The 25,846-nt window shown below is 37.1% G+C and overlaps 1 protein-coding gene across 2 annotated transcripts in view; it reads right to left on the bottom strand.

Moving 5' to 3' along the window:
• Positions 1-25,364, bottom strand: part of HS3ST5 (heparan sulfate-glucosamine 3-sulfotransferase 5) — a 198,533-nt gene extending 173,169 nt beyond the window's left edge. For both annotated transcript variants that reach the window (XM_070795942.1, XM_070795940.1), the window contains exons 1-2: positions 25,235-25,364; positions 8,573-8,764 (exon numbers count right to left, since the gene is read on the bottom strand). The gene's annotated coding sequence lies outside the window, so the exon portion shown is untranslated. The remainder of the gene's footprint in view (positions 1-8,572; positions 8,765-25,234) is intronic.
• Positions 25,365-25,846: the final 482 nt, after the last annotated feature.

Here is a 25,846-nt window from a genome sequence, read left to right as displayed (position 1 = left end):
AGTAACATTTTATTCATTATTTGACCCTTTTGGAAATTCCACTGCATCCTCTGGAGAAAACTTGTTAATTAGACTACTTATGATAAAACCAAGCTCTAAAGCTAAAAGTTCATAAACACATGCAGTTGAATACTCTGGGCACTCTAAGGTGGGTATCTTAAGTATGAATGTCAATGTATAGGAGCTTATTGGTATTAAAAAAAGTGTTAGCAATGTTCATTTGATAATGGACCCCACCCTCCAACCCACTCTAGTATTCTTGTCTGGAGAATTCCATGGACATGACTGAGCGACTAACACACACACCACCTTCCAAGTCCACATATTCTGGTCTTAAGTCAACAAAAATGAACATAGGAAAACACTTGCCAGAAGAGCTGGTACAAACAGTATTGGATCTGATCCCACTCCTATTATATTATTCCCTCCTCCTTTTACCTTTAGTCTATGTTTTCTTTTTTTTATACCTAGTCATCATCTATGAATCTACATGATTCACGTGTTATAATTATTTTTTATAGTCTACATGTTGTAAGAGAAGGCCATATTTTGCTCACTGATGCATCTTAAGTCCTAGGATGGCCTGGCACTCACTAATTATCACCAAATATTTGTGAATTAATGAAGAAATAGTTCATAGTGGAATAAAATGCATCTAGGTATGGATCTTGATTTTCAGCTAAAATCACAGTGCTACACATAAAAAAACCCCATCAAGCCAATACAGCTTATAAAGTTCATGTTGGACTTGGCTGGACATTTACTTCTTTTGCTATAAAAAAATCAATCATTGAATTTGGCAGTGTTGAGCAGGCACAATGAAAATGTAGCTGTCATGGGATGGTGCACGTGTACCTTACTCGCTAAAGAAAAGCAATTAATGAAAGCAAAGTGAACTCCCTGAGTATCCGTATGAAGTCAAAAGAGCTCATGGTTGTCAAATAGTGACTCTGACACCCATCAAATCTATTTGATTTGATCCAACTTGATAAAACTGCCATCTAGAATTTTTGTATTCAAAAGATGAGGCCAATATCTTAGTAACCTACATTACAATAATGTGGTGTACATAATTTACTTTGAATTTATCACAGATATGGTTATTCTAATACTAGCAGAAAAAAGATGGTATTTAAGCAATCTTTACTTTCTCAAAGTAAGGAAATTTTGAGGCATATGGTTGAAGTTGAGGCCGAGCGAGAAAGAAATTAAATTGAAGACAATGCATGCAAATTAGAAAAATTATGCCATCTAGAAAAAGATGCTACTCTAAAATATAATAGCTTATTAAATTTTTTTTGAATATTTTCTCCTTTTGTTTTAATAGGACTGTCACATGCTGGCATACACATGGCATTTCTTTATAATGTTAGGTCAGAAAAAATAAGCTTTTTTCCCCTCATAATTTTTCATGCTCTACAAAGTTTGCCATCACAAACCACTTTGCATTTATTATAAATAGGTATTACAATAGGAAAGCAATTCAACTGTATTCCATTTCACTGTGAAGCTAAGCGGCTTTACAACATAACTAAGTTGAGTTAATGGGATATGTTTAAAGGATGTGTTAACCTGGAACTGAAGTTAACTAGTTGTTTCTACTCAACTTAGGAGTCTGGAAAATGAAGCCAGGAAACCTGCTGCGAGCAGGATAGGAAAATTATTATAATCTACATTCCTAAATTGAATGAGAATTTTAGCTCAGCAGAAACCTCTTGACTGCAAAAACTCTGAAATTATACCCTGCTGTTAAGAATACCCGTTGGGGTGGGGGGAATTCAAACATCCCACTTTTCTTCAAATCAAACAAGTATAATGTGTACATTTACACTCTTAGTGGAAGCTATCTTTCTTTTCACAAAGAGAAGCAACTTGTAACACTTTTTGTTGAAAATGAAGAAAATGGTAGATAATCAAGTACCTAATTCTTGGTTAATAGTTTTAATTATCTTTGATATCAAAACTTTCTCTTGAAAATAAATTTCATATACATGTTTTGCATTATAATATAGAAGGTGACATTCTTTCATTTTAGTCCAGCACCTAAAATATGGACTATTGCTATTTCTTGGGATATTTTTAGAAGTTTGTCTGCTGAACAAACTCCTATGGTGGCCCTTGCTTAAAGTCATTATTTACTCCTAACTGTATGTCTTTATTATGTATTACACATCAGCATTCACAGAAAGCTTCTCTTTTTTTTAGTTAATATCTTTCACCCTAAACATCACTTTTTCTGATATTAAGATTCTACCTCCTAATTTCTTTAGATTGTATTTGTCTAATACACCTTTTAAATTGTTTTTAGTATCATTTTAATGGACTAAACAGTTGGATATGTGTACTGAGTTGTGAAGTAAAAATCCAGTGTCAAAAAGGCTTGAAATCTACTGATATAGACAGAGAAAATATGTGATATCCTACGTATTTCATTGAAGCAAAAATCCCATTAGCCACAGTTGTTTTCAAACAATTAGAAACATGCCATCAGAAAAGTACCAAACATCAGGGGAAATGGAAGTTTGAATTGAATATCCAAAGGGTAACTGTGAATGTGAAGAGAAAATGTTATTTTTATAAATCTTAAAATAGTAAGTGCCAACAACTACCATAATGGTAGACTGCCCATAAAGCTCTGAAAGGAGATTCCTCATGGAATTTGCAGGGTTCTGTGTAGTGCGGTGAAGTGTGACTCATCTCAATACCCAGCACCAGCAATTGCTATTGCGTGACTCTGCTACCTTCACCTTTCCATCCGCTTCCTGTTGTATTATAGTAAAAATCCAATTTATATAGCCTTCTCACTAACACATAGGGTCAGGCTCCAGGCCCTTGTTTTCTTCGTTATCCCCTCTAACCAGTTAGAGTTCAAGTTTTGGTAATTCTTCCTTCAAAAGATGTACTGCATCTATGTCTTTCTCTTTCCACTTCCCTTCTCACTGCTTGTCCAGACTATTGCTTTAACAGCCTGTCCATCCCCTTTACTCTATCTCACCTATCCTTTCACATTCAAATTTTTGAATAACTTTGTTTTGTTGTATCCTGGTATCTGTATCCTGGTTCTGCACTGTGATCCAGTCTGAAAATATTTTGTTAAAAAAAAATCCATGTATTTCTTTCCATTTATTGATATGAAAGATATGACAACCTATTTTGTCATAATATTTTCAAGCTTCTATTAAAGATTTTAAAGTCTTAAAAGGCTTTCATTTTATGATGTTTTCTTTGCTTAGTATATGCATGTAACTTCTTAAGAATACTTATTAGAGTACACATTTTCCTCTAATTTATAACTATAGAAAAAGTAGCATTTCTCCTCTCATTCTTTGCCACCTAAAGTTGAGCATTAAAATGACTTTTCTTAAAATCTTTTTTCTAGCTTATATTTTTATGACTTGATTTGTCAGCTTTAAATAGTATCTACTGATTCATATTGCAAATAAAGCAGTCAACTAACTTTATGCACCAATTTCTTTCTGCTGTGTCCTTATACTTTTGTCAGTTACTTTAGTTCTATATGATGTTATAGTTTTATGCTCTATTTTGTGTCACCCTAAACTCCATATTTGTTTTAGAATTAAATGCATTCCATGCTCACAAGCAGTCCTTTTGCAGCAGTATCTGTGGTCATCTCTTGGTTTGATGGAGTTTGTCCTCTAATAGTTGCTTCAAGAAGGGCTCAACAATATTTGCTGAATTCTACTATGTCCAGAATATGTGCCTCTAACTTTTACACCTTGAAGCCAGTTTGGCAGGTCATCAAATCCTTGGTACCCCTTTTCTTTTCCTGTAATGATGGTGAGTGAATTCATTATCTCCCAAGGCACCCTATTTCATTGTTGGATATCTCAATTGTTACTAGGTGGGTTTCATTTTGATGTTAAGTTTTGCCAAAATTGATTTCTTTGTAAATTTCTAACAGAGTAACCTATAACTTATTCTACATAGACTCTCCCAATATCTCTCTTTTCCAGAATAAAAGTAACAAGTCATTGTAGGAAAGTTCTCCAGAGCACCTTTTAGTAGACCTAATAATCCGTTTACTCACTTAGCTCAAGTTATTGCCTTTTCCTTGCCTTCTCTGTGCCTTCCTCATCATGCTCCTGCTCAGTCACTTAGTCGTGTCCAGCTCTTTGCAACCTCATGGGCTGTAACCCTCCAGGCCCCTCTGTCCATGGGATTTTCCAGGCAAGAATACTGGAGTGGGTTGCCATTTCCTCCTCCATGGTTCTTCCTGACTGAGGGATTGAACTTGTGTCTCCTGTGTGTCCTGCCTTGGCAGACAGCTTCTTTATCACTGACCCACCTAGGAAGCTGCATCTTCCCCATAACACTCTTTTAAAGCAAGTCAGACTTATTTTAGAGTGACTACTGGGATCATCCGGTACAAAGGCATCATTTTAGGAAGAAAAAACAGGCCCAAGGAGAGATAAAGAGATTTTCCCAAGGTCACTCCACTACCAGGAAACTGAGTCTGACTTTGAATCCTAGTGATCCCCAAGCAAACATTCTTTCCACTTCATGAGTCTTTCAAAAATACAATGATAAGTTTTCATGTGTGTGGTAAGAACATTTAAGATATCTCCTTTTACTTAGGTGAGGTGATGAATGTGCTAACTAACCTTATGGTAATCATGGTATCATGGTAATTGCATTATATAAAAGTATCAAGTCATCACATTGTATATCTTAAGCTTACACAATGTTATATGTCAATTACATTTCCATAAAGCTGGAAAAATACAATGATCGAAAGTATTTCATAAGAAATGAAATGATAATTACAAGCAGACATTAGGTAATTTCCCTTATGTGGCAGGACATATTTCATTTCTTATTCCAACTATGCATGAAATGATACAATATACCAAATAGAATAGCTGTATTGGAGAATTTAGAGTAGGTTTGCTGTTCATTTACATAAATTTTCACTTTCATTTTCTGTTTCTTGAACCTGACAAACTTCAGATAAATGTAGGTTTCATTTTCCTACTGTAAACTCTCTAAACCATCATTTTGAAGTCAAATTACACAGCTTATGCTTAAAACATAAGGGCCAGATTCTATCTTCAAATATACCACCCACTCTCTAACAGCAGAATTTGGGCCTAAAAACCCATTAACAAATATTGTCATTAAACTAAAGAGCTAATTACTTTGGATTCAAACAGAATGAACAAAATCATAGGCCAACCGCAGCTGGTAGTAATAATGGTAAGACTAACCGTATGTTACACTGGAGATTTAAAGAACAAAGACATATTAACACTAATGTGACCAAATATATAAAATTATCTTCCAAATGGAGCAAGCTATTATAGTTAGAAAATTCTTGAAAACAAATTGGAATTACATGATATAGAAATAAAGACTATTTTAAGAAATTAATGTCATACTTCAAAAATTTTACTGTTTAGTGAGATAAACTTGAGAAAATTATCTTCTGCAATATTCCACAAATTAAGAATTACATCTAAAATTCATTTTGACCTAATTGGAAGTAAATATTCTAATATTCAAATCAGCTTAATACTACAAGATGCAAGCACCTTGCTTAAAGGCTATTTTAGATAACCGTTAGCAGGGCTATCTTACAGTTCTGTGAAAGTGAACTTCCCAGATAACTAAATACTCTCTCAGCCCTTAAAAATATGCTAAAATTACTGTAGTATGATATACTTAAAAAAAGTTTTATAAATCCTGAAGAGCAATAAAAATCAACCATAATTTCATCAACTGATCATAACCATGAATAATATTATGATGTAGATCATTTCAATTTTCTTCCTATGCATTGTAGTTTTTCTTAATAAAAATGAGAATCACATCACAACATGGTTTATAATTTGTTGTTTCCATTACAATATATTATGAGTATTTTGCCACATTAATAACTTCACTTTTGTTACATAAATTTAAATGATCTTCCAATTTCTTAAACTGAGAATAATAAACACATTTTAATTATCCTGGACATCTCACAAATATCATTATTACACTGTTTCATAATAACACTAATACTTCCCAGAGATTCTTATATATTTGAATCTCTTTTCTCCTATATCGAATGGTCCCAGATAGCTCTACTGCTCTAAAGCTCAATGGTTCTTTCAGTTCTTTTTCCCTCTCAATATCAGACTTCTAGATACAGACTGGCCAGCCTGAAATAAACCTAAATTTGCTACTTTCATTTCTAGATTAATGTCATGGTAGATTATCTACTGACAACTAAAATAATTCATGATTTCAAGTTGAATTATATTTATAAGTACCCAGGTACTTTCTTCGCTTCTTCAAACTTCATTTTCTCATGCAAGACATAAATATTGCAAAATACTTGGCTAGTTTCTCCTTGTTAATAAGTCATACCTGACCAGACTGATGTTTACTGTTCTTTTGTATTAAGCTTTTTATCAGTAAGTTTGGCAGTACATGAAGGGACTAGGCTACAAGATCTCAATGCTCCATTTTTGCTCTAAAACTTTATGCTTCTATAAAGTTTCTATAACTTACTCTTTTATTGTATATTTTACTTCACGAGAATGGAGGTTGGTTGTTTCAATGCTGCTGCTGCTGCTGCTAAGTCGCTTCAGTCGTGTCCGACTCTGTGCGACCCCATAGACGGCAGCCCACCGGGCAGGTTCCCTAAAACTACATTGTAAGTTTTCTTTATGGAGTCACAATTTAAGATAAATACACCAATGATAATAAATGTGGCTCATTCGAAGACATAATTCCATTCTTTATCCACAAAAGGGTCCAAGAGTAGTTTCTATTTTTTTGAAACAAAAGTATTATAGAAGATCTACACTAAAAACTTTATGAAATCTTATTTGGAGACTCTGTTGACCTTAAACTTAGGTACTACATATTTAAGAATTTTTATTATCTTGTTTACTACAAATTTTAGAACTTTATCATCAGATGGCAATCTTATTGAGGAAAGTTCTGACAGCAAATGTGCATGAAAATTCGTTATAGTTAAAACAATTCTGCAAATCTTTTGTTTTAGTTACTTTATTACTTAATTTCATTTTATTATTAAAAATGTTTATTGAAGTATAGTTAATTTACAATGTTGTGCCAGTTTTTGGTGTGTAGCAAGGTGATTCAGTTTTATATATATATTTTAAACTTTTATGCTGCTTCATTTTATGCATATGACTATACTAATTTTCTTTGTGTAATATTAATAAATAACATGCTTAGCTAACTTGAGTTATAGGGGCACACTTTTTTTGATTAAAGTTCTATTCTTGCCTTTTGATATTTTATGGACAAGAAAATCTATACAATATGAATAAGTTCATACAAAGACTAACAGAAAATGGCAATAAGCCTGAAATTCAACAGATTTTGATTAAAAACTTCATTCTTCACTATAAAAATATCATACTGAATCTGTAAAAAATCATCACAATTTAAGGTCTGAATATGTCCATACCAATCACTTCTTTTACTGAAATAAAAAGCAAATCTTTTATAAACTTAAAATCGCAAATAATAAAGATAAAATTGCTAAATGAAATACAGAAACAAAAATAAAATAAAGTGATATTCAACAAACATACATGTAACCTGTTATAAATACAGCACATAATTTTTAAGGTTTAAGCTGCAGAGGAAAAAAAGAGTAGCTAAAGGCATATTACGCAGATCTGTTCTTTTGAATTCTAAGGCTGAGTTTTCAAAATGAAGAGAAAAGACAACCCCTCACAAAAAGAAAAGAAAGAAATATTTAGCCAGCCTCAGCAGTAGTTCATTATTATCATCTAGATATTTCTTAGAATTAGATCCATAGACATCTGAATAAACCAAAACATTATGTGGAACACAGTAACAGCTGAAGACAGCAATGACAGGACTGTCGCTCTAAAAGAGAGATAGGGACATCTGGGAATTAGCACATCATACGAAATTAAAAAAAAAAAGAATACTAGAAAGGATTAATAATTCAATTTGGGGGGGTCAAAAAAGGAATACTAATTTAGCACTAATTTAAAGTATGCTCTCCTTATTTACTCTGTGACTGTAGGAAACAAGCCACATAAAATCCCTTCTAATGTAGTTTGAAAATTAGAAGTACATTATTTTAAATGCTAATTTCTCTGTTTCTTAAAGGTCTAAGCCCCATCTTCATCAGGATCATCTGAGGGTGAGTAGCTGTAAAAGATGCAAATTGATGGACCATAGTGAATCTCTCTGTTGAAATATGCCCAGGAATCAGCATTTTATAAACCTCCTTCTCCCCTCATTTAACTCTTATGCATATTAAAATTTGAGAACCACTGTATGCCATGCTTTTTTGTGTGAAACTGATTTCAGATATCAAGATAACCACTGCGCCACACTTGTATTTATATTTATATGACATATAAAACTTTTAAACTTTGTATTTTATTCCCCCCCTTTTTTTTTTGCTGTAGAACTCACTACACATAGCTAGCTATTTTTCCTTATATTCAATTATTTCTTTTACTTTTGTATATTTTTAAAAAATAGATTTAATTTTCACTTTCTGATGTAATTAAGAGTTACATAAGAATGTGAGTTACTTCCAAAGTTCTCTTACCTTCAAATCCTTATGCTTATTTGGTAAGTTCTGAACATATACGATGAAAATTTTCAAGAAGAATATGTGCAGTGGATCCTCTGTTTAATTTCCGAGTGTATCAAGGCTGGCCAAGGAGACTCCTGAAGTGGATACCAGAAATGCCATTGAGAAGGGAAGACAACGCTGAAGCCTCTGGGTTCCTGATTACCTCTGAACAGAATAGAAAAACAAGTAGTCGGTCACCTGAAATTCATAGAGAATCTGCTATGGAGAAGGTTATTTTCAGTAAACTAGCAGTGTTACTAAATTTAAACTTGGCCTGGGTTTGCTGCTCCCTGATTTAGCACAGTTGTCATTTAAAATTTCATGTCATTGTGAAGTCAGAATTGCATGATGCTCTTGCCTGCAGAGGATTCTGGTTGAATTCATACTGCTTTAATTGACTATTTTTCTAAACATTGCATAAGTGATATAATTACTAATTTTATTTTTGATATGCAGGTGCTACATTTTGGTGCTGAATTTCTTTCTAAGTCAAGGTTGATGAGGCTTTTTAAAAATATATTCTTATGCAAGACTCTATCACACCTCATAAAAGATAAGACATGATATATTCACTAAATCCCTATGGAATCATTTAGTACTTTTGCTATATTTTACTACACATAGATAATGGTTCCCAAGATAATTAGACATAAATAAAAATAATATCCTTTGTAGTCAATATATGTTGCCTACTTAGGGAAGCCAAAATTCTATCTTCTTTCGTGCGTGAGTTAAACAGATGTTAGCAGTAGCTAATGGGAAAAGAGAATGAAAGATCCATTTTCAAAACTGGAAATTAATCATGCAGATATTGTCCCAACGGGTAGAGAAGGCATCATGTATGGAGAAATACAAAGTCAAATACAAAATAAGAGTGTAATACATATGTAAGCACAGAGCACACTGTAGAATGATGGGTTTTCATGGTAGAACTTACAGTTTGGTCACCCAAAAAACATTCCCAACTTTCTTGCTATGAGTCACAAAATAGAGAACAAAAAATCAAATATTCTTTCTGGTCTCCCTTACTGCTAAGAGTGGTCATGTGACCCTGTTCTGGCCCATGAACTATAAGAAGTACACTGGGAAAGAAATCCAGGCAAGCAATTTGCTTTATTGATAAACAGAAAGATTTCTGTTCCTCTGCTCTTTACCACACAGTTGCTAGCCTTGAATGAGGCTACAATACTTGGAGGCAGAGCAGTCTTCTTGTCACCATGATATAAAACATACGGAAAGTCCAGAGAAATGCAAAGATATCAGCCTTCTTACTGACAAGTAACAGGTCACAACCAACACTACTAACTTCTTCCTTTGAAACTGTATTTGTTTAAACCACTGGGTGTTCTGTTGCTTGCTAACACTCATTGTAAGTTGACAAAATGCTAAAAAAAACATTTGCTAAGCAGTCATGTAATCTGTAAGTTCTCATTCAGTGGAGTGAAGGGCAGGTTTCATTCTGAGTTTGGAACTTGCCTTCTTTTGACTTCTAGGAAAGTTGTGCGTGTAGGGAGTAATAGGTCACAAGGGATGCTAATTAGAATAGGTGCTCCGGGCTGGTGCACTGGGATGATCCAGGGATGGGATGGGGAGGGAGGTGCGAGGGGGTTCAGGATGGGGAACACATGTACACCCATGGCAGATTCATGTCAATGTATGGCAAAACCACTACAATATTGTAAAGTAGTTAGCCTCCAATTAAATAAATTTAGTTTAAAAAAAATAAAAAAAATAAAAGCCTAGCTCAGAGCTAAGACTAGAAGTAAAGGGTCAAGTATTATAGTCAAAGAAAAGATTCCATTTTTGCCTCAGTGCCAAAGTTATCACCTTATTTGAAATCTCAGTGGAAGATTTTGAAGTTCCACCATAAAGTTTATTCTTACTATCTTGCTAAGTCCTATGGACTCTTCATCTGAAATACTGTCATATCCATTACTTCATTACTGTCGTCCTTTCATCAACATATTTACTCAATCACAGTTTGGTTTTCACTTTCTCTCTCCTAAAGTATTGCTGTAGGCTCTTTTAACAGATTTCTTTTTTTGTTTTTTGTTTTTTTAAACATTGCCATAGGTACTATAGTTGTCTCAAGACTTAATTTTTTGAAATAATTTCATTGGATCTTGCTTCAGTTCAAAATACAAAACTCTTTTTGGTATGTTAAATTAAGAATAAGGTCTTTAACTCGGTATTTAAGACTTCTTATAATGTAACACCTAGATTTCCTATCCCCCTTTCCTAATACTTTGAGTAGTTTAGTGAGAGGATTTATCTTCACTCCAGAGGTATACCTGGACTAGTTAAAAATAATCTGTGTATCTCAACCTCTACCAACAATGTTAGGGATAAGCATAGAATCTTAATAGTTCAATGATCTCCATTCTGGGGTTTTCATTGTCTTATTATGCAAAAACAAACAAGACTTTTTCTTGCTGGACATGAGCATATGAACATATAGCATCTAGAACTACTAGCAATCATCTTGGGATCATCAGAGGAGAACTTGACAGAACTTAAGTCAACACCAAAAAAAAAAAAAAAAACCTGGAAAAAAAAGGGATCTGAGCTCTGATCTTGGGGTATCACCCATGGACAGACCACTGCTTGCAGGTAGAATACCCTGAAACTTTCAGTTATGTGTGAATTTATAGGTTCCAATTTTTTTTTTGGATTAAGCCAGTTTGGGTTGGTATTTATCTTGTAACCAAAATCTTTACAATCTATTTATATTTTTATTTTGTTCCTGCCATTTCATTCATTTCTCTCTTTCTTATCTATATTCTACCTCTTTTCATGATCCAGCCCTCTTTCCCATGAAATGTTGCCAGAGTTTTCTAATTCATAGTGAGAGAATCCTAATCTAAATCACTTTATTTTCCATTGTATATTTTGATAAGAGAGCTCATCAAAATATATAATGCCTTCATTTGATGAAGACTCTCAAATCTTTAGCTTAACATTTTCTTCTATTGCCAGACTTTTATTTCTAACTGAATATTTGACATCTCAACCTAAATGTCTTGTAGGCTCCTCAAACTGAATTTTTCCATAACTAGATTCATAAAAACTTCCTCTCAAATACACGTTTCTTCCAGTGTTTTCTATTTTTGTAAACAGCACCATAAGCCATCAATTAAGCCCAAAAGCATGGCTTTCAACCTTTAAACAAGGAATCAGAGTAGATTTAATTCTTGTTTTCCCCCTAGTTTCTGATTATCATATCCTTTTGATTTTATTTCTTAGTGATTTTTTCAAAATCTATCTATTTTGTTTCCTTTTTCTATCTTCCTCTTTCCTTTTTAGGCTTCCCTGGTGGCTCAGCTGGTAAAGAATCCGCCTGCAATGAGGGAGACCAGGGTTCAGTCTCTGGGTTAGGAAGATCCCCTGGAGAAGGGAAAGCCTACCCACTCTAGTATTCTGGCCTGGAGAATTCCATGGACTATTCCATGGGGTTGCAAAGAGTCAGACACGACTAAGAATTTAGGACTTCGTTATAGCTCAAATGGTAAAGAATCTGCCTGCAATGCAGGAGACCTGCATTCGATCCCTGGGTCAGGAAGATCCCCTGGAGAAGGAAATAATAACCCTTTCCTTTTCTCCTCTACAACCCCCCCACCCCCACCCCACTTCTAAGACCGCATCTATAGCCTGGAATAGGGCATGCCTTTTTTCTATCTCTCATCTTCTATTTTTAAATTCTCCACTAAATTCTCCGCATGGTGTTTGGGTGATTCAAACAAAACAAAACAAAACATACACACAACCAGTCATGTCAACCCTCCATTTAAAAGCCTTCAATGCCTTCTCGCTTTTCTTAGGATAAACAAAAAGGACTTACATCACTCAGTATATCACTTCTGTATCCTCATCTCCCTAGAGGAAAGCAACCATTTTTGTTCATAATTATCCTCATTTTTAAAATACCCTCATTTAGCAGAGTGCCTAGCACATCCTGGAGAAGGAAATGGCAACCCACTCCAGTGTTCTTGCCTGGAGAATCCCAGGGACGGGGGAGCCTGGTGGGCTGCCGTCTATGGGGTAGCACAGAGTCGGACACGACTGAAGCGACTTAGCAGCTAGCACATCCTCGGAACTCAATAAACAGTTGTTGAATGAATGTTCTTGCAATAACTCTTGAACCATGAACCACTTATGTTATTATTTTTTCCTGTATATGTTATTATTTGAATTACTTATAAGTAAACTGAAGGCAAAGAAATGCCTTATTTCTTTGTACTATACAGAAGAAGAGATCGTAACTTAGTAGCGGTTCAGAGGCATTCAATTGTACTGATACTGATATTTCTTCTACTATGATTCCCTCTTGAAAGGATAAGATTAAAAATGGACAAGGGAATATATTATTATCCTGTCAAAAATGGAAGTAAAAAAGAAGAAACTTGTTTCTGGATCCCAATTCTATACACTCTGTATAGATTAATTACAAAGGAACTGTTTTTCTGCATGACACAGAAAACCTTCAGATTAGTCCTGAATAATGTAAACAAACACTCAAACATGATGTTTTATACTTTCACTGTTATGGTCTCAAATATTTTATATTTATCTTTAGAAATCTTTTACCTTTGAAAAATATAAGCAAAAACTTCAATAATTTTTAACAGATAATTAACAGCTAAAGTCTTTTTTGAGCCAAGACTGTTACTTTGGAAAATAGTTATCCCAAGTACAAATTAATTCCTAGTTATTGGATATTTACCTGAAAGGGGCAAAAAAGAACTGCAGAGATTCTAAGGTAAGGATGAAATTGTAGCCTATGTTGTATACTGATATTACCTAAATGAGAGAGTTCTTAGAGTAATCTAAACTAAGAACACACACTGGAGTCTAAAGGTAAGAAACAGTGGGGCTGCAAGTGTTTAATTAAACAAGAGGACGCAGGTACATGTTTCTCAAAGACTTCTGACTGTGTAGCTGTGGCCAGATAATGCTTTCTACATTGAAAAATGGTAGACAGAAGTGAGAGGAACCAGAAGAGAAGAGGGCAGGAAATAAGGGTAGATAATGCAAATTTTGTTGCATGAATAAAATTCTTGAGCAAGCTTAAACTTCTGCTTCTTAAAAACTAGTTGGAATCTGCCTAAGGCATATTTATACAAGAGGTAATTGCCTTTGGGCTTCTATAGTTTTGTTGTTCAGTTATAAATATTTTCAAGTTTTCTCAGAGTTATTGACTATGTTAGGGAGTCTAAATTTTTTTTTTTTAAAGGGAAGGAAAAAGTCAAAAAAGAAATCCTCTTGCACAAATTGCATTTTAAGCATGAATACAAATAATTGTTTTAAAAATCAGAGAGCAGGCTATTTTACAATTTTTACCCAAGATATTAAAAGATATTTTAAGAAACTAGTGATTCATGATTTAATATTCAACTGCTTTTCAAGGAAAATTCTACCAGGATAAAGTCATGATTTCTTTCCTCCGGTAACCTAAAGTCCAAATGATAGGCTGAAGTGGCACTGTTTATTTTGCTTCTTTTTATATAAATAAAAAATAAGCAGAACTGCATGAAGAAAGGACCTTACACTCTGCATCTTTATACATGCTTCTTTTCTGTGTAATGGAAAAAGTGATTTTCAAGTATATGATATTTCTCTGGCTAAACTTTTCTGTTTTGTTAACTTCTGTTTCTAATGGCAACATGGGGTTAGTCCTTTTGCATGAAAATTGACATATGTTCCATAATTATAGTACAAAACCTTTTGTATTTCTTTAAAAGTTGATTCCTTTAAGAGCATGAAATTGCCAGTGGATGTCATAGCTATCTCTAACGCAAGTAATAACATTTTAGAAAACACATGGAGTAAAGAGTTTATGAGAGCTAAAAAAGAATATAGGCTTGCCTATTTATATATATTTTATGTAGGTTTTTCTCTCAATATTGCATTGAAATATAAAAAGTTTTGTTAATCTACCTCAGGCTCTAAGATGTAGAGTACCATATAATAGTACCTACTGCTGCTGCTGCTGCTAAGTCATTTCAGTCGTGTCCGACCCTGTGCAACCCCATAGACGGCAGCCCACCAGGCTCCCCCATCCCTGGGATTCTCTAGGCAAGAGGACTGGAGTGGGTTGCCATTTCCTTCTCCAATGCATGAAAGTGAAAAGTGAAAGTGAAGTCGCTCAGTTGTGTCCAACTCTAGCCACCCCATGGACTGCAGCCTACCAGGCTCCTCCGTTCATGGGATTTTCCAGGCAAGACAGTACCTACTAGTAAAGAGTAAAATTCTCACTTGTAATTTTGAAAACTTCCTAAGGAAATGAGGGAAATAATACCATATGATGAGAATTTAGTAAAAGTTACTTATGACTTATGATTATCCCTAGATGACTGACCTTCTGTGATTATCTCAATAAAAGAGTGACAGGGAGTTTGGGAACTCCCAATATTCCACTAAGGGGAAATAATGTCATTACCAGGAGGCAGGACTGGGAAGTGACTGAAGAAGCTAAAACTGTATCGTAACAGGGAGAGAATGGGTAGAGAGAGCAGCAGTTAAAGTTTTGTTCTCTCTTTTTAAGAGGATCCATCTCCCACAAAATAATCTTTACACAGAACCCTAGGGTTCTGTATCACCACTAGCTTTGAGAATACCCACTCCAGTGGTCTTGCTTGGAGAATCCCAGGGACGGGGGCAGCCTGGTGGCTGTCGTCTGTGGGGTTGCACAGAGTCGGACATGACTGAAGCGACTTAGCAGCAGCAGCAGCTTTGAGAATGAAGAAGAAAAAATCTAGGAATCACAGGCTGCCAGTGTAGATCAAGATCTTTTGTTCTCCTGGAAACTGGAAGTCACATCTTCAGAAGATTCCTCACACTTCCCTTTGTTCTACTTGGCACATCCCTCACAAACTCCATTTATTCATCAGCTCCCCCAGGGACTGCTAAAGGACAGCAACATTCTGGACACAGTAGTGGAGTGGTTCTCCATTCGTGAACTGATCACCTCATGCAGGTGCTTCAGTTCCTTGTGATTCTGACCAGAATGAGACCTCCTGCTTGAGTCAAATTCTTACACTGGTAATACAGAGACTCATACTCTGAGCAGTGGTAAATTCCATCAGGGCAGTGGTGACCTTCATTATGGACCTCCATCTGGCCAGCTCCTTCTAATACACTGATCCTTCTTTACTCTGTGGTTCTGACATGGGCATTTCTGCAGGCTTTTAATAAAAACAATCATTAAAACACCTGTTATTCATGAATTTCCCTAGTCTGTACACTATGGACACAGTTCATACACAATTCGCATAAGGTAACAATCATGTGCAGGCATAGATACAGTTCAATTATCTAATTAGGTAAATACGTCTTTAGTGGAGACTTGTAATAGGCTGAAAAAACTATGTGATTGTATATAGTTCTGCTCATAAATCATAGAATATATTTAGGTGTTTTAAAATTTTCAACGTTTATTCTTTACTCAACTACTTTAAACTGGGTTTATTTGGTTTTGATTAATGAGAGTTGAAGAAACTATGCCTTCAATATTCTGCCCATCTAGAATGTCTGGCTTACAGTGGATGCTTAATGCACGATGATGATCACTACACACAAAATTTTGCATCAGTGCAAAACAGAAAAATGTTTCTAGCCTTTATCTACTATCGTTTTCATTTACTTCTGGCAGTGGCAAGACAGAAGATTTGCATTACTTCTGAGCATAGGCATGATGCATTTAGATATGCGTTTCCGTCCCAGCACAAGATAAAATATATGCCATGTGACAATTGGTACTGCAATTTTATGCTGAATTGAAATATTTTAGACTTTGATGAGTTCAACAGATATACACACACAGAAAAGATAGATGTCAAAAGAACAGGAAAATGTTTAACTATCTGGATCTTCAACGCTGCAAACTGGGCCCATGTTTTATCAGTGCTGTTTTCTCAGAATGTTTCTCAGGAAGTGAGTTACACCTACTCTTATATGTATGATGACTTTAAAAATGGGTCTACACATGCTAAAGTGATTGAAGATATCTTTTTGACTTATATGAAATGAAAGTTATAAATATGGTTCAAAAACTCTTCACAACAAAGACTAACTTATTTTTGATAGAAGCCAAGGAAGCCAACAGTACCAAGAAATGTAGGAAATTCATGTGTTAATCCAGCATGGTAGGGTTTTGCCCTCATGCCCATCATGCATTGGAGAAAGAAATGGCAACCCACTCCAGTGTTCTCTGTCCCTTGGAGAATCCCAGGGACGGAGGAGCCTGGTGGACTGCCATCTATGGGGTCGCACAGAGTCGGACACAACTGAAGTGACTTAGCAGCAGCAGCAGCAGCAGCAGCCATTTGATAGAAAAATTTGAGAAGCATGATTTCTTCTGCTAGTTTTGTTACTGAGCCCAAGCTCACTCTGCTCACTGCACCACAGGCCAATAAACTAGGAAATGAATTGTTGGGGCAAGGAATAAAGACTTTAATCAGCTGGCAGACTGAGAAGATAGCTGACTAGCATCTCAAAAAACCATCTCCCAGAAATAGACACAAAGACACAGAGAACAAATGTATAGACACCAGTGGAGCAAAGATGGGTAGCAGGATGAATTGGGAGATTGGGACTGACATATATACACTATTGATACTATGTATAAAGCAGACAACTAATGAGAACCTCCTGTATAGCTCAGAAAATCCCATTCAGTGCTCTGTGGAGACCTAAATGGGAAGGAAATGCAAAAAAGAAGGCGTAGATGTATAAATACAGCTGATTCACTTTGCTGTACAACAGAAACTAACACGACTTGGTAAAGCAACTGTGTGCTGTGCTAAAGTCCCTTAAGTCAGTCAGACTCTCTGCAACACCATGGACTGTAAACGCCAGGCTCCTCTGTCCATGGGATTCTCCCTGCAAGAATACTTGAGTGGGTTGCCGTGCCCTTCTCCAGATCATCTTCCCAACCCAGGGATGGAACCCGTGTCTCTTACCTCTTTTGCATTGGCAGGTGGAGCTTTACCATTAGTGCCATCTGTAAAGCAACTATAATCAAATAAAGATTAATTTTAAAAAATCATCCTTTAGTCTGAATTCAGGCTCCTTTTAATACAAAGGAAGGGGAGAGAGAGGAGAGGGCCCTGCTATGATGACAACAAATGGCTGAGCAGGACTGCTAATGCCCTGCGTGCAGTGCTCAGTCAGGTCCAACTCCTTGCAACCCCATGGACTGTATTTCCTCTCTCCATGGGATTTCTCAGGCAAGAATACTGGAGTGGGTAGCGGTTTCCTTCTCCAGGGATCTTCCTGACCCAGAGATCGAACCTGCATCTCCTGTGCCTCCAGCATCTCTCACACTGGCAGGCAGATTCTTTACCACTGAGTCCCTGGGAAGGCCAGGACTACTAATGGTTGCTCCGTAACCTTGCAACCTTGCTTACTAACAGTCACTAGCTTGGTGGACGGACACCCCTCCCCTACCCCCCGATGCCGAGCAATAGATGAGCAGGCAATGCTATTTGAGCACTGCTGCTGCTAAGTCACTTCAGTCGTGTCCGACTCTGTGCTACCCCATAGATGGCAGCCCACCAGGCTCCCCCGTCCCTGGGATTCTCCAGGCAAGAACACTGGAGTGGGTTGCCATTTCCTTCTCCAATGCATCCAAGTGAAAAATGAAAGTGAAGTCGCTCAGTCGTGTCCGACGCTTAGCGACCCCGTGGACTGCAGCCCTCTAGGCTCCTCCATCCATGGGATTTTCCAGGCAAGAGTACTGGAGTGGGGGTGCCATTGCCTTCTCCATTTGAGCATTACAGTTGCTCTAACCTTGTTCACTGTCACTTGCTTGGGGGAAGGGCCTATTACGATGCTGACCAATGACTGAGCGGGATTGCTAACAGTCGCTAGTAGACAGTTGCTCGCTAACGGTTGCTCCCTTGAGGGAGGGGCCTGGTCACTTGCTAACAGCTGTGTGCCTGTCATGCCCCTGTTATGATTTTATCAGGGGAAAGTTCAAATGAGTCAAGACTAACAAAAGATATTAGTACTACATTGTTATGTAAATTGCTCTGGATTGGGGCTAGGTAAATTGATTTCTAATCCAGGCTCTAAAAGGTCTGAAATATTATATTTCATTTCTTTCTGACAGATTTTTATTTTGTCTATCCAAATGAAAAGAACTGGACTAAAGGAATTGTTTGAAAACCGTGGCTGCACTTTAGAGTATGCAGGGTTTAAGAAAATACCCATCCCCAGGTTCTTTCTGTTAGCAAAGATGTTGGTTCAATTGGTCTGGGGAAGATGGAGCCTCAGGAGATCTCCAGGTGATTGTAATACTCAACCTGAACTGAGAATCAATGACAGCATGTCCTCTGAACACTAAGTGCCTAAAAGTCTATGATTCCTAAATTTCTGGGAAAAGTTCCTTTCTCTCTCCCTCCTCCCCGCCACCCACACCCCCCTGCCCCCCACACACAGCCAAAGTTTGTCCATTAATCTGGACTCCCATTTCTGGTCACTAGAGAGGTTTAGATTTTCCACTAACAAATGAAAACTGTTGTACCCTGCATGCAAGTCAGATGAAGTATTAATTCACATGAAAGGCAGGAAGAAGGAAGGGAAGCAGCGAAACCAAATGTAAGTGCTGTCAGCATAGAAGCTAAGAGCAACAGTGTACTGCTTATCAATATTTAATAAAAGTGTTGCTAATAAAGGTGCTTCTTTACATAGAGAATTTTAGAATTATAAGTTTTAAACAATTCTACTTTCAACATAACTTTAAAACGATAATTCTGATAGTGGGAACACCATAGAAATGTTGAGAGTTTGTCTAATGAAAGGAGACAAATCTTTTTCAGTGAAGATGCTTGATGATTATAGTGAAATTCTCCCACGTCCTAAATATAGACCTATGTTTATCCGATGACTCGAACTTTCCTAGTAAAATGTTAATGGGTTTTGCTTTGCTAAAGTAAGATTCAGACTATCTCTGAACTTAATCTTAAAATTGAAACAAATAGGGTTTCCTTAGGAGAGAGAGATATAGCATAAGTTATAAGCATATTTTAAGAAAAATATATAAGCATATTATAAGAAAAGAAGAGAAGCAAAAAGCAAAGGAGAAAAGGAAAGATATAAGCATCTGAACGCAGAGTTTCAAAGAATAGCAAGAAGAGATAAGAAAGCCTTCCTCAGTGATCAATGCAAAGAAATAGAGGACAACAACAGAATGGGAAAGACTAGAGATCTCTTCAAGAAAATTAGAGACACCAAGGGGACATTTCATGGAAAGATGGGCTCAATAAAGGACAGAAATGATATGGACCTAACAGAAGCAGAAGATATTAAGAAGAGGTGGCAAGAATACACAGAAGAACTGTACAAAAAAGAGCTTCACGACCCAGATAATCACAATGGTGTGATCACTGACCTAGAGCCAGACATCCTGGAATGTGAAGTCAAGTGGGCCTTAGAAAACATCACTACGAACAAAGCTAGTGGAGGTGATGGAATTCCAGTTGAGCTCCTTCAAATCCTGAAAGATGATGCTGTGAAAGTGCTGCACTCAATATGCCAGCAAATTTGGAAAACTCAACGGTGGCCACAGGACTGGAAAATGTCAATTTTCATTCCAATCCCAAAGAAAGGCAATCCCAAAGAATGCTCAAACTACCTCACAATTGCACTCATCTCACATGTTAGTAAAGTAATGCTCAAAATTCTCCAAGCCAGGCTTCAGCAATATGTGAACCGTGAACTTCCTGATGTTCAAGCTGGTTTTAGAAAAGGCAGAGGAACCAGAGATCAAATTGCCAACATCCACTGGATCATGGAAAAAGCAAGAGAGTTCCAGAAAAACATCTCTTTCTGCTTTATTGACTATGCCAAAGCCTTTGACTGTGTGGATCACAATCAACTGTGGAAAATTCTGAAAGAGATGGGAATACCAGACCACCTGACCTGCCTCTTGAGAAATCTGTATGCAGGTCAGGAAGCAACAGTTAGAACTGGACTTGGAACAACAGACTGGTTCCAAATAGAAAAAGGAGTATGTCAAGGCTGTATATTATCACCCTGCTTATTTAACTTATATGCAGAGTACATCATGAGAAACGCTGGACTGGAAGAAACACAAGCCGGAATCAAGATTGCCGGGAGAAATATCAATAACCTCAGATATGCAGATGACACCACTCTTATGGCAGAAAGTGAAGAGGAACTCAAAAGCCTCTTGATGAAAGTGAAAGTGGAGAGTGAAAAAGTTGGCTTAAAGCTCAACATTCAGAAAACGAAGATCATGGCATCCAGTCCCATCACTTCATGGGAAATAGATGGGGAAACAGTGTCAGACTTTATTTTTTGGGGCTCCAAAATCACTGCAGATGGTGACTGCAGCCATGAAATTAAAAGATGCTTACTCCTTGGAAGGAAAGTTATGACCAACCTAGATAGCATTTCAAAAGCAGAGACATTACTTTGCCAACAAAGGTCCGTCTAGTCAAGCCTATGGTTTTTCCTGTGGTCATGTATGGATGTGAGAGTTGGACTGTGATGAAGGCTGAGCGCCGAAGAATTGATGCTTTTGAACTGTGGTGTTGGAGAAGACTCTTGAGAGTCCCTTGGACTGCAAGGAGATCCAACCAGTCCGTTGTGAAGGAGATCAGCCCTGGGATTTCTTTGGAAGGAATGATGCTAAAGCTGAAACTCCAGTACTTTGGCCACCTCATGTGAAGAGTTGACTCATTGGAAAAGAATCTGATGCTGGGAGGGATTGGGGGCAGGAGGAGAAGGAGACGACAGAGGATGAGATGGCTGGATGGAATCACTGACTTGATGGACGTGAGTCTGAGTGAACTCTGGGAGTTGGTGATGGACAGGGAGGCCTGGCGTGCTGTGATTCATGGGGTCGCGAAGAGTCAGACACAACTGAGCTACTGAACTGAACTGATAAGCATATTAAGGTTAGACCTCCATCGCCATTCTTTTACTTCTCTGTTCAGGCCACACATAAGAGATTTAAGTCACGGTCTGAAAATAGGAGTTGAGCACTATGGCCCTATTTTGCCACTTATATTTAGGCCTGGCCTCTCTTTCTGCAGTTTGTGGGACTCCTCCTAGTCCTTGAGATATGACAGCAGAGACAGAGTGCTAATGGCTGTATCCAAAAGGGTGTCCAATTCATAGATCCTTCTTTCTGCTTGAAGGGACTTACTTCCAGAAAAAGGGAAACCCACAGTCACTAAAATTTCTTAATGTTAAATAGATAACATTCATTCACTTGTTCGTCTAATAAAGATTTATAGTATGCCTTCTTTGTTTTAAGCCATGGGGGTATAATGATTCTTAGGTAATTTGCAAGGACACAATTTACTCACTGACTTCAGCTTAAACTGTTTTAATTCAGTTCTCATGTTATTGCTTGACTCTCCAATTTATTTTTAATCTCCATCTGAAAATATCTTAATAAAAGGAAATGACTCAAAGTATTTTAGTATTAGAAGCAAGAATGTCAAGTGTGTGTATATGTGTATGTGTGTGTGTGTTGAAGGAGGGAGAGCAGAAAGGAGATATTTGGTGGATATCCACTGGTGCTGGAAAATATTATTTGCAATGACTGAAATGATCTTTTGACACTAAACACAAGACCAATGTTGCTGTTCTGATTTAAATCCTTCATGAAAAACTGGAGTAAATGAGGAAATATATTTTTGTAATTTAATGCGTAAAAATGCCCACCATGTAATCTGGACTCTCTTCGCTATGTAATTATAGTCATTTTCTAAAGTGTCTTGTATGAAAACACAGAGCTAAAACTGCAGTTTTTAGTAATATCTTGTAAAAACAGCATCTCAGAGCTTAAAATGTTGTTCTCTACCTAAACTGTTTGCTGTTTGGAGACGAGTACCAGTCACACAAGTTGTGAAAGTCAAAGGAGCGCTGAGTTCTTTGAGAGCATAATCCAAGTGCCGGCACTGGGACCTGCCATGCTGCCGGAGGGACAAGGAAGCACAAGGGCATTTGCCCAAAGTGGTTTTGGTATCAAGGAGTTACACAATTAAAGCCATGAATCACCAAAGAAAAGGCATGCAATAAGCAGAACAGGATTTAAAAAGAGAAAAGAAATCACAGGGTGATTCACAGCATTTAAAAGAAACCTTTTTCAGTTTTTTAAGCTATGCCTATATATTTAAAGAAATATCATGTTTTTTATTTTTTAGACTACAAAAAAATATCTTATCTCCCTATTCATATCAAGACCCTTATCAGCAATTTTGATGGACAATAATTGCTTTCTAAAAACCACCCTTTTTGATAAATCTTGCTTAGACAGTTTAGTGCAGAGAAGACAAAACTTTCTTTTAGGCACTAACAAGCTTAATCAGGTAAAAAAGAGATAAAGACTATTGTTTCCTTTTTCTTATTTTCTCCATTCTCTGCTTCCATTATTCCTTGTACTACTTCTGAAGCAACATTCTCTCTTTCATTTACTACTATTATGCATTCTCTTACAACCACCCATTTTTTTTTTTTTTAGCAGATAAACACTGATAAACAACTTTTCTGTTCAACATTTCTATCATGAAGAATCTTGGGCTCTTATCAGGTAAAGTTATAATGTGAAAATTTATCCACCTGGTAATAAGATCTCAGATAATGTCCCTTTACTATATTGATTCTGGAAAAGAAAACACACCTTTGTTGCCAGACTTTGGAGTACAGTGATAGCTCTTCATAAGAGATTTTGAAAAGGCATGTTGAAATATCTCTAACCAAACTAGGCTAGAGAGGTTGTATGGAAATGTGTAATAGAAAACTATTACCTAAGGAATGGAGTTGGTGCACTGCGGTATGACAAGATCTGAGAAATGTAAATGAAAATATGAGCTTCTCAGAAAGATATATAACGCCTACACTGTTTAAATTAAATCTCCTTTCTCTCAAGACTGTAAGATCTATGGGGCAGGAGTCATATCCTCAGCACCAAGTTCCATATATAGTCTTTAACTTCATTGTCTAATATGGTAGCTACTAGTCACCTGTGGCTTTTTATCTTCTAAAAAGTAGCTACCAGAAAAAATTTAAAACCATCTATGACTCACAACATATTTCTATTAAGCAGCACTTGTCTAAACAATTCAACATTATGTGTTAAGTGAAAAAGTGAATGAATGGCTGAATGAGTGAAAGGTGCTTCCATCTAGAGCTGACACTACCAGAAGGAACCATCACTTCAGTTCAGTTCAGTCGCTCAGTCGTGTCCGACTCTTTTCGACCCCATGAATTGCAGCACGCCAGGCCTCCCTATCCATCACCAACTCCTGGAGTTCACTCAGACTCACGTCCATTGAGTCAGTGATGCCATCCAGCCATCTCATCCTCTGTCATCCCCTTCTCCTCCTGATCCCAATCCCTCCCAGCATCAGAGTCTTTTCCAATGAGTCAACTCTTCACGTGAGGTGGCCAAAGTACTGGAGTTTCAGCTTTAGCATCATTCCTTCCAAAGAAATCCCAGGGCTGATCTCCTTCACAATGGACTGGTTGGATCTCCTTGCAGTCCAAGGGACTCTCAAGAGTCTTCTCCAACACCACAGTTCAAAAGCATCAATTCTTCGGCGCTCAGCCTTCATCACAGTCCAACTCTCACATCCATACATGACTACAGGAAAAACCATAGGCTTGACTAGACGGACCTTTGTTGGCAAAGTAATGTCTCTGCTTTTGAATATGGGTGTCTAGGTTGGTCATAACTTTCCTTCCAAGGAGTAAGCATCTTTTAATTTAATAGGATGACACTCAAGAATAATCAGTCAATGACAACAGTAGACTCCTTCAGTGTTCCCAACACTTTACCTCTTCCCATATCCATGCTCATTGTCATATGCCTTGTAGTTTGCCCTAATAAGAATGGGTAATCTCTTTCCTTACTCCTTTTCTTTGGGTTTGTTCATGGGACTTTTTGGGCCATGAAACATTAAAGAACCCGATTTGAGCAAAGGCCTGAACAATGCTTGCCTTATTGAGTTTGCTCTCCAGCACTTCTGCTACTGTCATGAGAACATGGGCAGGAAGCAGGAGAATGGGAGACATGTAGAACTAAGCTGCCCCTGTGGACTCAGCCTGATCCCCAGCTGATCCCCAGTCACATGAGTAAACAGCCGAGATCATCGTATACCCAACCCAGTGCAGCCTAAATTAGCCAATCCCAAATGACCCACAAATCATGAGCCAGACACATGCTTATTATTACATGCTGCTGAGAATTTGTGCTTGTTTGTTATCCAGCCTCTTCTGAGATATCTAACTGATACAAGAGTGTAGTTTTCAGAGCTGGGCTTTCATTTTCTACTGAGAGAATTCACATTAGGAACCATGCAGGCACACTTGAAAATACCTCTCTTGCTAACAACTTAGACAAAATATTTTTGCTATGATGACATGTATGGGAACTAGGGCAGAGATTTTAGCAGAGGCTGGACAAAGTCATCTTAGAAGTGTAACTCACTGATTATCATGGGGAGTTCTAAGGCAAGCAGCAGCAGGGATGCTAAACTTAAAAGGAATGGAGTAGCACAGCATGATTCTTATTTTTCCAAGCAAGTGTTGGATTTGTTAAAAAGGTCCTTCTTATGAAGATCTCCAGTTTGTTATTGTTGGGGAAAAGTTGTTACTACGTACATACTCCCAGCTTTGTCTTATCCCTCTGCTTGGTAAAGATGGTACTGGCTTTGTCCACTAGAGCCATCCCCTGATCGACCCTCAGCACGTTCCCACGAGGTTTCTCCTACTGCCTTGTGGTGGATTCTTTGGGCTTTTGTGATGCCTAATAAGAATGTTGAGAATGAAAGAACACTGGGATTGTGGGTAGAAAGGTAAGAGGGTGAGATTAGGAGAAAAGTGTCCTTTGTTAAAAGACAGAAAAGTTACAGAAGATCAGGGATGACAACGTTTTGTGAAGGACTTTTAAATAAGAAGACTCAGAGAAAGTGAGGGTATAAAGGATCATGGATAGAAAAGGAAAGGAGATGTTAGCAAACATTCCTAGCAGTTTAGTTAAGTTCTCCTCACATGATTTAAAAAATGTAGATAGAAAATAATTACACATTTTTTTATAAGACCATCTCTCTGAGACCAGTTTCTGTGGGTCACAGCTTCTGCCAGTGATGATCTTGTACAAAAAGTTTAATATGAAATAGTCATAATGTGGTGAAGAGACTAGAAGAAAACATAGGGCGTATGATGATATTCACTTTCCATATCACTTACTAGCTGCATATCTGGACAGTTACT

This window comes from Bos indicus, chromosome 9, assembly GCF_029378745.1.
Source record: "Bos indicus isolate NIAB-ARS_2022 breed Sahiwal x Tharparkar chromosome 9, NIAB-ARS_B.indTharparkar_mat_pri_1.0, whole genome shotgun sequence".
Lineage (NCBI taxonomy): Eukaryota > Metazoa > Chordata > Mammalia > Artiodactyla > Bovidae > Bos > Bos indicus.
Note: the sequence above shows the minus strand (reverse complement) of the source record. Positions and strands in the feature narration are given on the sequence as shown.